The sequence below is a fragment of the Gymnogyps californianus genome, chromosome 2 (assembly GCF_018139145.2).
Source record: "Gymnogyps californianus isolate 813 chromosome 2, ASM1813914v2, whole genome shotgun sequence".
NCBI classification, from domain to species: Eukaryota; Metazoa; Chordata; class Aves; order Accipitriformes; family Cathartidae; genus Gymnogyps; species Gymnogyps californianus.
Window position 1 is genome coordinate 163995112 of NC_059472.1, and position 17155 is coordinate 164012266.

The 17155-nt window shown below is 44.6% G+C and overlaps 1 protein-coding gene across 1 annotated transcript in view; it reads left to right on the forward strand.

Moving 5' to 3' along the window:
- Positions 1 to 13272: 13272 nt before the first annotated feature.
- The window catches only part of ADCYAP1R1 (ADCYAP receptor type I), a 152289-nt gene continuing 148406 nt past the window's right edge, over positions 13273 to 17155 (forward strand). Inside the window, exon 1 of the mRNA XM_050891653.1 lies at positions 13273 to 13403. The gene's annotated coding sequence lies outside the window, so the exon portion shown is untranslated. The remainder of the gene's footprint in view (positions 13404 to 17155) is intronic.

Sequence of the window (17155 nt, forward strand, 5' to 3'; positions counted from 1 at the left end):
CAGCCAGCAGGCATCAGTCCCACGTGAGAAAACTCCATGAGTGGCATTTGCAGATGTAGAAATAAACTCTTTCCATTAAAACCTTTTCATTATGGCTTGGCTAACACAGCTTTCATACTCAGGCTAATCATACACCTTCTGCAGCCCACACTAGAGCATTATTTGCTTCCATCTTCTCCTCTTTTGAAGGAAAGAAGATTTGCTGGCCTTCTATAGCTGAATTTTTTTCTAGTTGTCCTCCTTCAGCCTTAGAGAAGAGTCTCCCTCCAAAGGTATTTCATGCAAGAAGAGAACACCAGATACTAGACTGAAGTAATTTTGAGTGCCAGAATCAAATACAATGACCACAGTAGGATGATCCTCACCTCACAAAGAGGAATGCGGCAAGGAATTTAACTCAAGACATCCTGTCAGAGAAATTAGAAGAAAACCATTTGACTGCAGCGTTAGGGGAGCCATCTGTCTATGCCTAGAGATAAAGGAAGGCAGAATCATCCAAAGTAACAACACCAGCTTATAAATCAAGATAGTTCAGATGGGAAGTGTGACCTTTGAATTTAGCCACAAGTTGGTCATTAATAACTCCAGTAAGAACTGTCTAAGGAGGATGTAATGCATCTTTCAGCTGCTGCAAAAGAAGACTCTCTGAAAGATGAAGGAAGGTGTGTGTCAGTTGGAGGTGGAAGCTGGATAGATCAGTGACTTCTTCCTCGAATCTGCTTCACTGCTGTCTTTTTTATGCTTTAATTAAGGAGAAGTTGTCTAGGTCAGGGCTTAGGCCACAAATCCTCAAGCCATCAATCTGCAGCACAAAAATTCTCATGTGGACTCACCTTCAACCACCTTCTAGGTTTAAAGATGAAAGTGAAAATTTTCTTGCATGGCTTTGGTTTTAAGAAAAGATTTAATAAGTTCTGATAGGTATCCACACTCTTCGGATAGAATAAGAACCCCTGAAAGGAGACTTCTGCTTATCAGTCACGTTCTGATAAATGTCCATGAAGGTTTGTATGCTTGTGGAGGGTTCTTCCCATACTTGTTGGCAAGCAGGAACTACAGACAACTTCCAGCCTTCAGAGGACACCTATTTCTGCTAACATTTTTGGCTTAGGCTCTTTATCTTACTACGATACCCACTATTCCAAGATAAATACTGATAAGGAATACTCCTTACACCTGTATTTATTTATGGTTGCACGATTTCTTTTGAAACAATCACAAATTCTTATTAAAATACTATTCATAAAATTGAATTGAGCTTCTTTATATTTGTAGGTGGAAATTCAGAGAGAGTTATCAATTAATGTTTCTGCAGACCACTAGCTACTGATTTCTGGATTACGAGAGAAGGCACAGATGGGTATGCCTTGCTATATTAATGCTGCTTTTTCCAATTCTTTTTACAGGTAGTCAAAATCTTTGGTTGAGAAATAAATCTATTCCAGTAACTCTTTTAGTGAGAAATGTTTTTGAATCTCTGTTTTGAGAAATAACAAACACATTGTTACTTTTTCTCTTATACCTGGTTTGGAAATTGAAAAAAAACCCTGACCAAATTATTGACTTCTGGTACTACTTAAAGACAACACTCTCATCATACTATCCCACCACTCCTCCTGCAACTGCCACCTCCCTCAACAAATAAAACAAGTCAAGAAGAATACAAGAATATTTCACTGAAAATTGCAATTTTCTCTTCTAAACCTCCTGCTGACACTTATGGATTGTGCATAGCTCTAAGCCAACTCACTAAATCAGTGGGAAGGCTCAGGATACCAAAGTGAAGGACATGAGTAAGTGTTCTCAGGAGTCTGACCCTACCAAGAGCCTTGAAAGACATAGTGATCCCTTCCCTGTCTGCACACAGAACTTCTCATGATGCAACCCTGCCTGCCTTATTTGCTCTGTGATGTGCTCGAGCAGGACATAAGTCACAGCTCAGAGGCTATCTCTAAGAGGTTCTCAGCACTTTGTTGCTGCTTTCCATTTCTGACCAGAGCTAGCAATACCCAGTGCATCTTCTTCGCTGCCTTCCTAGAAGGGGGTAAACTTAATTCATCTGTGATTATTTGTTCTTGGACACAAATGGTCTGAGAGCCAGACTTCCAGGAACAAAGAAAATGAAGAGAAATCAGTAGACTGGCTCTCATCTCCACTGAGCAGTGGCAATATCAACTGTTGCCTTCCATGTGAAACGTGAGTATGACTTTGGATATGACAACAACAAGTTCATAGGTTCATCATGACAAAATCCAGAGCCCCAGCCTGGGCTTAAAGTGCAGTTTGAACAACAGACTTCTACACTCTTGTTGTATTGGAGGTTCTCATCATCAGCTTTGTTTTCGGTAAGAAGTAATGCATCTTTTTGTGTCCTGTGCTCTTTGAGGCATTGCATATCTATTCTTCCTGCCCTCTGATAAAGAAAATGGTGCTGTCAGAAGACAATATATATTTCCTTTAGTGAGTGCCGAGTATGGAGACACACTGTAACCATAGTTGGTCTCTCTTCCAATTCCAGTTTTATCCAGGTTTGGGAAGGAGAGAAACTCCCAGATGTTTCATCAGGGACATGGGAAAACTTCCTCCTGGACAGCAGCATAGAGCTGAGTGGTAGAAGGTGGATATTATCTCCTGAGATCGTTCGTCTTGACATTTGTCTCCCTTCCCCTTTAGCATCATCTGATGCAGCGTTCCTTCTCCTGTCAGCATACTGTGGTTACATCTGCATGACTAGACAGCTCTTACTGTCTAAAACAAAGATGCATCCACATCTGGTTGTTTTTATTTATGCTATTCATGTTTCTCATCACTTCATTCCTCATGCAAAAATCAGCAACCCCCCCCCCAATCTCATTAAGGAAGAGGATGAGGTAGGGTTGAAATTAGGGAATATTCACTATAATCATTAACAACTGATTTTTTTAGAGAGCTTGCATTTTGTTTATTAGAAGCTCGAAACTCAAGCAAATTTTATTGTTTTTGCCAGAGTTTCTGTAGAACTTTCAGTGGGTCAAATTTCAAGACTGTATTGCAGTTTAGCATGGATACTGAACCTTAAATCTACACACACAGACATTTGTTTATGCAATCAAGGAACAGAACTGTTGCAAAATTCAACTAAAACTCAAACTAAGTTTTCTTAAGATTGTTACTGACTGAACATAGACATCTGAGTGCCTTCCACTCAAAAAATGCTTTAGAGATCATAATTATAAAAATGGATAGAGTAACGGACTACATTCCAGGAATTGAAACACTTGAGAGACAGGAATCTGTCTGAGAAGGGGATAGCTCAGCTACCAGAAATCCCACCACTAAAAGTATTACTTGCAAGTTATTTATTCATGCCTAATAACAAGTGAGAACTTCTTTTACAGATGGTACCTCTGCAAATAATTTCCTCCTCAATAGTATCACTTATATCTTATACCTGAAAGTACTACTTAGGTTGTATATGTGATAACCATATTACGCATTTGTCCCATATAACCCAAGTCACTTCAATGTAATTGTCATGGTTTAACCCCAGCCGGCAACTAAGCACCACGCAGCCGCTCACGCCTCCCCCCTGCCAGTAGGATGGGGAGGAGGATTGGGGAAAAAAGTAAACCTCGTGGGTTGAGATAAGAGCAGTTTAATAACTAAAGTAAAATAAAATATAATACTAACAATAATAAAAACAAAAAAAATAGTAATAATAGTTGTAATGAAAAGGAATATAACAAAAAAAGAGAGAGAAATAAAACCCAAGAAAAGACAAGTGATGCACAATGCAATTGCTCACCACCCGCTGACCAATGCTCAGCCAGTCCCCAAGCAGTGATCCGCCCCTCCTGGCCAACTCCCCCCAGTTTATATACTGGGCATGACGTTCCATGGTATGCAATAGCCCTTTGGCTAGTTCGGGTCAGTTGCCCTGGCTGTGCTCCCTCCCAGCTCCTTGCACACCTGCTTGCTGGCAGAGCATGGGAAACTGGAAAGTCCTTGGCTTAAGATAAGCGCTACTTAGCAACAACTAAAACGTCAATGTCTTATCAACATTATTCTCACACTAAATCCAAAACACACCGTACCAGCTACTAAGAAGAAAATTAACCCTATCCCAGCCAAAACCAGGACAGCAATTTAGAGTATAGGCACCGTGAGCTCTTTCTAATAGTCAGTGAGCACACAGGGATGTTTCAGAAGTACCCTGACAATCACAAGAGGGGTCTATCTCTAGAAACGGAGACCATAGAGTAAGGAAAGTCCTAGAAAACTCATTCATCTAATGTGTGAATTCATCTAAGTGTCTAAAATGCAGTAGGATGGATCTTGGCCACATAACAATAGAAAGGTTATATGTAGAACTGTAAGAATGCTGGAGCTTTCAGTTCAGATCGGAATAGTAATTTCTATAATAAATTGCATAACATATATTTATAGATATATTTATAAAATAAATTTATATAATATATGAATTATATATTTACATGGCAGTCAGGTGAAGTCCTGGGTGACTGGAAAAAGGAAAATATTGCACCCTTTTTTAAAAAGGGTAGAAAGGAGGACCCTGGGAACTACCGACCTGTCAGCCTCACCTCTGTGCCTGGGAAGATGATGGAACAGATCCTCCTAGAAGCTATGCTAAGGCACATGGAGGACAGGGAGGTGATTCAAGACGGCCAGCATGGCTTCAGCAAGGGCAAGTCCTGCCTGACCAACCTAGTGGCCTTCTATGATGGAATGACTACATCAGTGGACTAAGGGAAGAGCTATGGATGTCGTCTACCTGCACTTCTGTAAGGCCTTTGCCATGGTCCCTCACAGCATCCTTCTCTCTAAATTGGAGAGATATGGATTTGATGGGTGGACTGTTTGGTGGATGAGGAACTGGTTGGATGGTCACATCCAGAGGGTGGTGGTCAATGGTTCAATGTCCAGATGGAGATCAGTGACAAGTGGTGTCCCTCAGGGGTCTGTATTGGGACCAGTACTGTTTAATATCTTCATCAATGACATTGTGGGATCAAGCACACCCTCAGCAAGTTTGCGGACAACACCAAGCTGTGTGGTGTGGTTGACATGCCTGAGGGACAGGATGCCATCCAGAGGGACCTGGACAAGCTCAAGAAGTGGGCCCATGTGAACCTCATGAGGTTCAACAAGGCCAAGTGCAAGGTCCTGCACCTGCATCGGGGCAACCCGTGGTATCAGTACAGGCTGGGGGATGAAGGGATTGAGAGCAGCCCTGTGGAGAAGGACTTGGGGGTATTGGTGGATGAAAAGCTGGACATGAGCTGGCAATGTGCGCTCGCAGCCCAGAAGGCCAACCGTATCCTGGGCTGCATCAAAAGAATTGTGGCCAGCAGGTCGAGGGAGGTGATTCTGCTCCTCTACTCTGCACTGGTGAGACCCCACCTGAAGTACTGTGTCCAGCTCTGGAGCCCTCAGCACAGGAAAGACATGGACCTGTTGGAGCGGGTCCAGAGGAGGGCCACAAAAATGATGAGAGGCTGGAGCACCTTTCCTATGAAGACAGGCTGAGAGAGTTGGGGTTGTTCAACCTGGAGAAGAGAAGGCTCCGGGGAGACCTTATTGCAGCCTTCCAGTACTTAAAGGGGGCTTATAAGAAAGATGGGGACAAACTTTTTAGCAGGGCCTGTTGCAATAGTACAAAAGGTAATGGTTTTAAACTAAGAGAGGGTAGATTTAGACTAGATATAAGGAAGAAATGTTTTACAATGAAGGTGGTGAAACACTGGCACAGGTTGCCCAGGGAGGTGGCAGATGCCCCCTCCCTGGAAACATTCAAGGTCAGGTTGGACGGGGCTCTGAGCAACCTGATCTAGTTGAAGATGTCCCTGCTCATTGCAGGGGGCTTGGGACTAGATAACCTTTAAAAGTCCCTTCCAACCCAAACCGTTCTATTATTCTATGATTCTATGATATTTATCATTTCATATCAGTCCAAAGCATATTTTTGCCCACACAATCTGAAAAAAAGTACAAAATTTCTTTCCAGATCGATTCAAGCTTTTCTAAACATGTCAAAATGGAGACCAAACTGTCAAAACATTTCATTTAGAAAGTACTAAAATGAAACCTCTCCATCCTTTTTTTTTCCTTATTCATCAAGCACATCCTGCTTACACAATAATTTAGTTCCTTAAAACTGCATTTTTTTATAAAATTATATTTTTGTCCTAATTTGTCCCAATTATTTGTTGTCCTGATTACAGATCTTAGGGCTGAGAAGTTGAATGTTGAGGTACATTGGGGTGAGGACATCAATAACATGTATTTCTGAAAGATGTCAAATGAGACCTTTGCTTTAGATATCTAAATCTCTGAAAACAGAGATATCTAATCCCTAAACTGTCACTTGGTAGTTTCCAGCTATTCATACTCAGGAGGAGTAAGACGTTACTACCTTGAAAATATGTACCTGAACCTTCGGTTAGAAGTAACTGTTCTTCAAACAGAGTTGACAGAAACAAGTACATCTCAGCTTCCCAGATGCCAGTGTAGCTGTGAGAGCTGTGTATATCACAGTCTAGTGACCAGACTAAAAAAATCAGGAATTTTGGCTAACGGATTGGGTGACAAGATGCGACAACAGAAAATGTAAGAATGTCTGCACTGAGTTAGATCAGAAATCAGCATGTAGCCTTGCAAGTCCTTAGAAAGAATATAAGCAAAAGGCAAGCATTAAGGTATAAGTGCCCTGAATTATCTCCCAGCATCTATTGAAAAGTGTTTCAGAGACTTTCTGAGCCAGAAGTGGTCTTGTGGTATTTAATTGCCTTTATGGACTTTTCCTCCATGGATTTGCTTTGAACCCTTGGAAGTTTCTAGCATCTGACAGGTCATATAACATTTTAGGTTAAGATTTTGTGTTGTTTTGAACCAGGCCTCCCTGATTTTTGTTTGGCATCTTTTCATTCTCGCATTATGAAGGACAGTGGACATTTTTTCCTTATTCACCTTCTCAAAACCATTTTTTATAAACCTCCACCATTTTCCCTCTCCGTAGTCTCTACTGAAAGCTGAAGAATCTTAATCTAGCCAGTTCTTATAGGTAATTCATTCCATACATTTAACCCCCTTGCTGACCTCCTGTTGTGTCTTGTTCATTACTACTTTACCCATTTTCTCTCTATCAGAGAAGTTCACACACATTCCCTTCTGCTGACTCCCTTTAGTGGGGATGTAACTTTCACTGGGAGGATGATTCACACAATGTAATTTCTTTAAACAGCTGATCATGAATCATAAGAGTTTGTCAGAGAGCATCTTTAGCTTATTTACCTGAGAAGAGGAAAGAACAAATTCTGCCCTCATGTCCAGTGGGGCTCCAGAAAAAGGAGGTAGGTCAGGTAGGGAAAATAGCTCTGAGTTTATTGGTAACTGTACTCTTAATTTCAAGAAAGGTAGGATACTGGAGCCTTGCACTGGTCACCTGAACTATACACTTTGTTAGTAGACCATGCGTATCTCAAACATTCCCTTGAGACTGACAGACACAGTACAGGAGCTGCAGGAGACCCATGGTCTTGTGGAGCAGCAGCTGGTGCAAGAAAAGGTCCTCTAGTATCCCAAAAGGCACTGAACACCTCTCTCTAGGCAATTGATTGCTACCTAAATGTTACCTAAACTATAGATGTTAAAAGAGCCAACAGAGTCCAGGGAGCTATTCGGTTGGTCACATGCCGCCATATGGAGAAGGACTTGGGGGTGTTGGTGGATGAAAAACTGAATATGACCCAGCAATGTGCGCTCGCAGCCCAGAAAGCCAACCGTATCCTGGGCTGCATCAAAAGAAGTGTGACCAGCAGGTCGAGAGAGATGATTCTCCCCCTCTACTCCACTCTTGTGAGACCCCACCTGGAGTACTGCATCCAGCTCTGGGGCCCCCAGCATAAGAAAGACATGGAGCTGTTGGAGAGGGTCCAGAGGAGGGCCACGAAGATGATCAGAGGGCTGGAGCACCTCTGCTATGAAGACAGGCTGAGAGAGTTGGGGTTGTTCAGCCTGGAGAAGAGAAGGCTCCGGGGAGCCCTTATAGCAGCCTGCCAGTACCTAAAGGGGGCCTGCAAGAAAGCTGGAGAGAGACGTTTTACAAGGGCACGTGGTGATAGGACAAGGGGTAATGGCTTTAAAGTGAAAGAGGGTAGATTTAGATTAGATGTGAGGAAGAAGTTCTTCATCGTGAGGGTGGTGAGACACTGGAACAGGTTGCCCAGAGAAGTTGTGGATGCCCCATCCCTGGAAGTGTTCAAGGTCAGGCTGGATGGGGCTTTGAGCTACCTGGTCTAGTGGAAGGTGTCCCTGCCCATGGCAGGGGGGTTGGAACTAGGTGATCTTTAAGGTCTTTTCCAACCCACATTATTCTATGATTCTATGATTCTATGCTTCTATGCAGGTATCTATGGTAGGGTGAGCTCAGCATATCCCTAGTCTTCACTGACTATAATGACTAGATCTCCGTTGCCTATAGTGGGAGCATACTACCTAGCTCACATGTAGATACCTATATTCACCTGTCAATCTGAAAACTGACTCCCATCCTTTGTCTCTGGGTTTATACCTCATTATGTGGCAGTCTGTGAAGGCTGATCAAGGTAAGGAATGGCTACCACCATTTGGATGAGCACGCCCTTCTTCATAGCTGGCCTACAAGCTGGCTAGCAGAGCATGACTTCCTGTCGTGCCCAACTTCTGCTGGGTGATTTCTGCATTTGCAAAAGCCTGGGTCAGAGGCAAGTTAGCCTTACCTGCATGCACTGCAAACCAAGCTTAATGTGCGTCCTCCTTCCCCTCATTTTTCTAAGTAGTCAACTACAGCATCTTCTCCAGCAGAACGTGTGTGAGGGAGGAGAGAGGAGTTGGTGAGAGAAGGTGCGGTTGTTCTCCAATAAACCTCATTGGGGGAGGCAAAGAAAGGCTGGATACAGGAATCAAGGGGTTTGATCCAATTGAATTCCCCTTGAGGTTAGCCAGATCAACAGCCTCCTCTCCAGTCAGCTGGGAGTGAATTTACAGCACCTCAGCTTCTCACTGATGGCTGCTATGCCACCTTCCAGCATCCTGAGGTACACGTCTCTGTGGGCTAAGCTACCTCATATTTAGTAAAAGGTAAGAGTAGGCACACAACAGGATACATACTGCTCTTTATGCTCACACTTTGAGTTACTGCCCTTTAACATAGCGATGTAGACCTTTGCCTACACACCAGGTATGTCCCAGTTAATCACAGCAGGTGGGGTATTTAGCATACTGCATTCTCCCTGGCTGGGGACACAGTTCTACTAGTAGAAATGTCTTAAAACAGTACAGCTCATTTACATAGCTAGAAAGGGAACAAATGAGTGTCGTCGTCTGCATAAATAGCTGTTTTCTCCCACTCTCTACCTCCACCAGATCTTGATCTCAGGAACCAGGAGATGTCTCTTTCTGACTGTTAGAAATCTACTGGCTGGTAGGAAGTGACTGAGGAATATGCAGACCAGAGGGTCCCATCTGGCATGAGGTATTTCTCAACTTCACATCTCGGCTGCAGCGCAGGAGAGCTTTCCTTTCCTCTGGGTCTCTTTTTGATCCCTGGCACAGCTAATCATCACATCAGAGGATCTGCAGGCCAATAGGGTCTGGCAGGTGGGATCTCAGTGTGGGTGGGAGGCTGTGGCACTACCTGGGTGTAGTTCTTGTCCTGGCAGAGGAGAACAAGCCAGCTGGGTGAGTCCCAATATTTCGGGCTTGTCAAACCTGATAGTGAAAGAGGGATTCATCTCATTAAACCTTAGAGGTTTACTTTGTGGGTGTTGACAAGCTGGGCTAGTGTTCCCAGCGTGTCTAATGTCAGTGGAGAGAAACAGGCACATTTAGGACACAGTTCCTCTGAGCTGTTTTCAATAACTCCTCGGGCTGAGATGGATTGTGCCTTATATTCCAGCGACTGCACTGATAAGCTCTGACCTTAATATGAAGGGAGAGATGGTTGGCCAGCTCAGACCTAGCTGTTTGGTCCACTAAATCACACCTGAGGTGTCAAAATAAAAGAAGAGGACAAGGGCCTTCCAACAAAACACCTTTAATCCAGTCTCAGCAAACACTCTTGCAACCAGCTTGCCAGTGTCTTGCCCCTACGTAGGATGACAGATGGATGGCTGTCTAGGTCATTTAGCAGTAACTCACACTTTTCTCTCAGGAAGCCTTCTCCTGCCCCTGTCGGTCTCATGCTAGCCAAGACAATGGCTGTTATGCTTTAAATACACTTAAATAATGAAGATCTATTCAATAGACTGCTCATGAGGATAACAATAAAGCATTGTTTGCCTGAAAATGGCGTAACTGTTTTCTCCTAAAGAAAATTGTCTTCTTCAGAGAACAGAGTTCTTGGATAACTCTGCTGACTACTTCAGTAGGAAACCTGATATGAATTTCAGCTGAGATCATCTAAGGCAGTCCAACTGCAGCTGGATATGCGCCACTAGATGATTCTCTTGGACCATTGTCCTTCTCTTGGAAAAGATAGGGAGCAGATGTTGGAGCAGCACATAATATTTGAACAGCTGGGAGCCTTCTTCCATGCTTAGCAACCCACGACAACATTTCATAGTGGGGCTTCTGGTTTTTGAGGTAGGACTGCCATAAATTCTGGAAATTCTGAGGGGACACAGCTGGGCTTTTGTTTCTTTTGTTGTGGCCTTTTTTTTGGGGGGGAAGAGGTTCTTTAAGTCTGCAGAGTGAACATAGATGCTTTTTTGTGGGAAGAACAAACATTTTGCTGCAGAGGTTTCTTTGTCCTGCATCTTACCCTTTAGGATGCACAAAAATAAGGCTTGCTGAGATAGATCTGACTAACAAATAGGTGTCTACATCTGATTTAGTTAGTCTTGGTTCCCTTTATACTTTATGAAAACCTAGTCAGGTGTTTTATACTATGTAGACATATAAAGTAGGTGCAATAGATGACATCCTAACAGCAGCTCTCTCATTAATGTCTATATAGAGTGCACAGGCTGATTAGCTCAGCTGTACAATGTAAACATCTACATCTTCTGTGTGTTTTCTTTTTTCCCCCTTGTATTTAGTGAGGTTACTGCTGTGAGATGTGGCTAGAGAAGATTGCATAAGTGGAGGAAAATGTGCAAAGGAAAGCTTTGAAAAGTCTAGTTGCTTCTTTGGACTGCTCCATGGTGCTGGAATAAAACCAGAGCTGAATGCATTCACAATGTGTCTGTACATGCAGCCATGGGGGTGTTACTGTGCCAAGAGACCGGGAGCAGGGCTGTCTGGTCTAGTGCTTCTGTTGTGGAGCTGTGTCCCCTCAGGCTCCTGCACCTGGACTGAGAGCCACAGGGACTATAACCTACAAGTAAGTAATTGGGTCAGGGATTTTCACACTGGACAGGTAATGGATTTAGTTGCATTTATGACCAAATTGCCTTTTTTCTCCTTTGTTTAATCTGGGAGCAGGATGAAGGAAAGGAGGATTTGAAATGAATTTACATGCTAAGGGAAATGGAAGATGGGAGATGCAGAAAATAAAGGGGAAGTGGTAAAAGATAAGCAGAGGAAAGGGCTTCCGCAATGGGAAGAACAACAGTATCGGTATCCCGGGTGTTGTGAAATTTCAGGGTAATTAGAAGAACTTCATCAGCAGGCAGTTGCTCTTGCAGCACAGGTCTCAGAGAATTTGAGTAAGGACGTGGGCATTCAGCATCTCAAGTTCTTGACATGGATCTGTGGGGCCTGAGAGCAGCATGGTTGGCAGCAGCAAAAGCAACACTGTACCAAGGGTCTCCATGGGATGCCCTGGCAGAGGGCTCCTCTAGGCCTGCTATAGATGTTCAGACTCGTTTAGCGATCGTTTTCCAGGTCTGGAGAGCTTTCCCTTGTGTGCTACTCTCTGCAGAAGGGAGCAGTGATGGATGCTTTTGCGCACTTAGCTTGCAGGGGGCATGTGCCATCCTGCTCTTTTCCAGATAGAAGTCAAAGGAACCAGCTGGACATGCCTTCCCTTCTCACCAACCATCTTAGCCCTCTCTACAGCTCCACTCCACTGGTTTTCCAGCAGCAGGTACCACTCTTGCACTGCTGTTGCTGGGATCCTGTTGCTGTGTAACTCTGAAGCAATGCAGGACAGTGCAGACACTGCTGTTCCTGTGCAGTCGCTTCCCTTCCTGGGTGCGTGTGTGTCTGCTGTGGGAGAGGAGGCGATCCTTTCCACAAGCTCAGATGGCTCACCCTGGACATGGGCCACCTGCCCATCTGCAAATACCATCTGCAAAATGGTGCTTCTAGGTGAAGTTCCCGCTCCGCTTCCTCTCAGTTCCCCTCCCCGCCAACTCCAGCTACTTTATCGCTTTTCTTTGCAATCAACTCTTCTGCATCTCAGGGAGAAATTGCCTCCCTTCACCTTCCCTCCCACAGCCCCCTCTCCCTTCCAGCAGCGATGCCATCCTCCCTCCCATCACCGTGTTTTGCTGACCCTGTCACGCTATTTTAAAAAAAATAATAATAAAAAAAAAATCTCTGGGACAGCAGAAACGGTGCTTAGGTGACAGGGAGAAGGAGGTTTGGGGGAGGTAGGAGGAGGAAAGAAAAAGGGGGAAAAAAAAAGTGTTTGATTTAAGAAACTTAATTTGAATAAACCCCTCCTCCCGCTCCTCCTCATTGGTTTCCCTTTCTTCTTCCATATTAATGAGACTCGGCAAGGAAAAGCGATTGGTTCCGTAGCCCCTTTCCTTTCCTCAGGCACTTGGGGGGAGGAGGTGTTTGCATTTCTCCGCAGGACCAGCTCGCTTTGCAGAGCATTGTCTGGGTATGAGAATCACACACACACACACAGCAACACAGGGGCGAGCACACCACAGCCTTGACTCGCAAGGCAGAGCATCTGATCCAGTCTGAACACCCTTCTCCTCCCCCCACCCCACCCCCCACTTCCCGAGCGCGAATAATCCCCCCTAAAAAAAAAAAAAAAAAAAAAAAAAAGAGGGGGGAAAAAAAAAGAGGGAGAAAAAAAAAAGTTTGCGAATCTCCTGCCTCCCTTCTTGTTTTTTTGGGGGGGTTTGGGTTGGTTTTTTTTTTTATTTAGCCATGGCAAATTCCTTCACGGCCAGGACCTGGCCCATCCCCTGAGCAAAGGCAGCCTGGACATGACCGGCAGGCGAGGGAGGAGGAATTTGGATTCCCTTCGGAGGCGCCGACCCCTCCTCCGCCCGGTGCGAGCCAGGCGGGGGGGAGCCCGGCTCCGGCCGCTCACTGCCACCGCGGGCAGCCGGAGCTGGACGGCTTCTGCCGGGGAACCGGTCCGTGTCCCCCCCGCCGCTGGCTCCGACCCCACCGGCACCCGCCCCGCCCCGGCACGGCGGGGATGCAGCATCTTCAGCACCGGGACGGATCCTGCTGTAACGGTAAGTCCTTTTTGCCGGCCTTTCTCCCACCTCCACCCGGGGTAGCACCGCTCCGGCTCCCCGCCGGCCCGGGGACGGAGCGCAAGCGGCAGCCGGGCTCTGCCCCGCTCGGCCCGACCCCGGAGATGCCAAAGCGCCGCTACTGCAGCCGGCCAGGGAAAAGGAACCGCCGGCTTGTCTTAGAGTGACATTGATTTGCCGGCTCTTCCCTCATCTTCCCCAGGTCCTGGGAATACTTCTTTTGGGGGGAATTGCACGCAGGCTTTCTGCCTTCAGCCAGAACTGCAGGCTCTGAGGATGCGTCCGCGAGATAGATTTGAATCTTTTCAAACAAATAGATCTCCCTTTGCGAGTGGTGACAGGTTAACGTGCTCGGTATGGGAATCACGCCTGTTTTTAACACAATATGGCTGGTAAATAAAACCTGATTGCTAACAGACCCGGTGCTGCTGTTGGCATTTTCGAGCTCAAGGCTCCCTTTGCAGTTCTGCATCTTCACCTGCCGCAGAAACTCGGATTCACCCTTCAAGCAGTGCACCAGGACTCCTCTATTTTTACTGTGGGGTAGTAGTAAAAATTGCTGTTGATGTACCTTTGACCTCTGCTTGCATGCCTCTGTGCACTTCTGCTTATCAGTATTTGAACAGCTGGCTCTAATAATACCGTCTTTATGCAAAGCACATCTTAAGTCAGAGCGATAGCAGACAGGACAGACTCTTTACCGCTATGCTGTGAATTTAACATGTGAACAGTTCAGGTATGTATTGGAATCTGAAGAGTTTACAGCCAGGGAGAGAAAGATAATGCAGCATGCTGTTCAGGACTGGAAAATGCATGGAAAAAAGAGAGAGTTTTGTTTAGTGACATACTGGTGTTTACAGCTAGACGATCATCCCGCTTACATAGAAGCAGGTCTGGAAGAACTCCCTGGAAGTCAGTGGCTTTCCTCTGCATGTAATCTTCTGGTAAACAGAATCTGGCCCTTAGCTTGAAGAATATGTTGGAGTAGCACTGGAGGTAGTTATGATAATAATAAAAAAATATTAACCAAAGTGAATAAGGCAGTGAAGTGACCTGATTCTTTCCTAGGGTATTATGGATTACCGTCCGTCTTGTGTATGTTAATTACAGTGCAAGTGTTGGACTGATATAGCAATATGCAACGTAACTGAAGCAGCTTTTTGGGTGTTTTTTTTTTTAATCTGTTGGCGTCAACAAACAACAAATGGATTTTCATTTGATGTTATTTGGCTACACAGCCATCTCACTTCTCTATGCAGCCTATGCAACACTGGTCAGGTACGGTGGGGAAACGTTTCCGTGGCTAGCACATGCTAATCAAAGGGAATGTATGATTCCTTAAGTTTACTGTCAATGATAGCATGAAGGCAAACTCCTTAAAGTGGTGTTGGTATAGCTACAGAGAAAGAACGCATTATACAAGCGTCTATACTTGGCTAATGCAAAACACACTGGAGCTGGCTTGAAAGAAGTTGTCCTAGAGGATAGGTAAGGCAACACTGCTCCAATTTGATGAATAATTAAGGAATGCTATTCAGTGCAATAATGGGAGTTGGATTAAAGTTGATGTCTCTGCTCGTGTCTTGGTTACAGTTCTGGGTTATGGTCTTCTACCTTTTTTTCCCCTGTTTCTATGTGCTGAGGGCAATGGTTGCTGTTTTGTTGTTCATTCAGGACAGCTACAATTGATCTGTTATTGTACCGGCAATCTATCTTGGACATTGCAGAGTGGAAGGTTTCTGTTGTTTTGTTTTCTCCAGTTGAAGGCATGTGTGCAGTGACTGGAAGGATAACCATTGGCACTGAACAAACTCCAAGGTCATGGTGATAGACTATTATGTGTGATAAATACACATATTTATCTTTAAACAGGAAACCAGCTTTGTGATCGCTCCTTGGCTTTAGCCGTCCATAATTTGTTGGGGTCCCTGCAAGAAAACAGGAGGGCTCCTTCCTCCCTGTAAATTTAAGATGTCTGCTGTTTGCATGGTGGTGCCACAGCCGCATGGAGCTCTCTAGATCTGCTGTTGTCGGTGTATATGTGAAGCTCATAAACACAAAGGCAGAAGCTTTGTTGTGGGATGCTACCAGGGAGAGAAAAACAGATTTCTGAGATTGTGGGCTGCGCTGGTGATCACGTTCAGACCTTTGTTCATCATATCTCTCTTCATTTGACTGACTGAGACGGCATCCTGGAGATATTTTTTCTGGGGTTGAGTTCCATATGTGCCTACGCCTTTGATAAGTTGAGACCCGTGTCCCCAAGATGATTCATTTCAACGTAGCAGATTTTGTTTTCCTTTCCTTCCTTCTGAGCACACTTAGTACAAACAGTCTAATTCCTAAATTAGCTCAGATTATCTTTTAATGAAACCAGAGTATTTGAGTTAAGAAGCACTGAAAAAAAAGTAAACTCAGGACGGGATCATGCTGTAACTCCTATCTGGCGAAAAGACCTGCAGAAATATCAGGTCTTACAGTTAGTCCTGATTTAACAGAGGAGATATTTATTTGCCACAGTTCTCAGGAGAGGTAAACTGATATCAGGATATAGAAGTCAGTGGAGATACTGAATTTTGTTTCACCCCACTACTTGGCCCAGCGAGTGCAGCCTCAACCTTTAAGTCAGCAAAGAGTATTTTTGCATTGGCTCACGTTCCTTTATTTCCATTCCCTGTTCTCCTTTCACATCCAGCCATCCCGTATCACCTGTGAAGACAGCGGGGGCGGGATTCAGTACACACTGCGGTCAACAGGATTTTGGAGTGAGTTTTCCACACCAGTGCAGAAGAGGAACAACTCCACTGAAAGGGATGTAAACACACCAGTGAGGAACTCCCTCATTTTTCCTATCCACAACTTTAAAGTCATCTTTGCTGACAATGTATCGTCAGGGATAGCTGTAACACCACTCTGTTTCAGAGTACTCCTGCTAGCCGATACATACAGCATCCCTTGATGAGATACTTTTCCAGTTCCCTCAGTGCTGAATTTGTTCTGTTCTTAAGAAATGCTTTGCATAGAGAAAGGTATTTGGTAGTTTTCCACAACGCTAACAAGTACTAGAATTCATGTGTCTGTGGTGGCTGTTGAAACGCTGTTTGGATTGTAAGTGAGTGGGCACAAATATATGGGAAGAAAGGCAGACTTTTTTGCAGAACGCTTCAAGGCAGAATGTCCAGTCCTCACCTCATTGCTTTGCTTGTGTTTTATTCTCTGACCACCTTTTGCTCTCTCGATTTATTGATCTGTCTTCTTAGGCTTGAACTTTTATCTCCACAAGACAAACTAGGAACTCATGTAAAACAAGGCAGATTGTTCAAGTCTTGTTTATGTAATTCGCTGCAGTTCATTGATAGTATCGCCATGCAAGCTGACGGGCTGATCTGTAGAGTAGCCGGATTAATAATTTCAGGGCAGAACTTCTTAGGAGGCACTAAATCATTCCATCTCCTGAAGAAAAGGTAGAAGCATCATCACACAGAGCATTTAAAGCTAACATGGCTGTTGCGCTAAGGCATATTCCCTTGGAAAGGTTCCTGCAGAAATATACAGACGCAGTTGCAGGGACTCTTGTTTGCTGCTCTGATTCTGTACTACTGTTGAATCCAAATTCTTCTGAGATAATCATCCCATGAAATGAGCTGATTTGCATTTGACATTAGAGTTTATCTGCCCTGGAGACACCCTGACAGTCTCATTCCTGCTCATTCAGGTGCCACATTTTACTC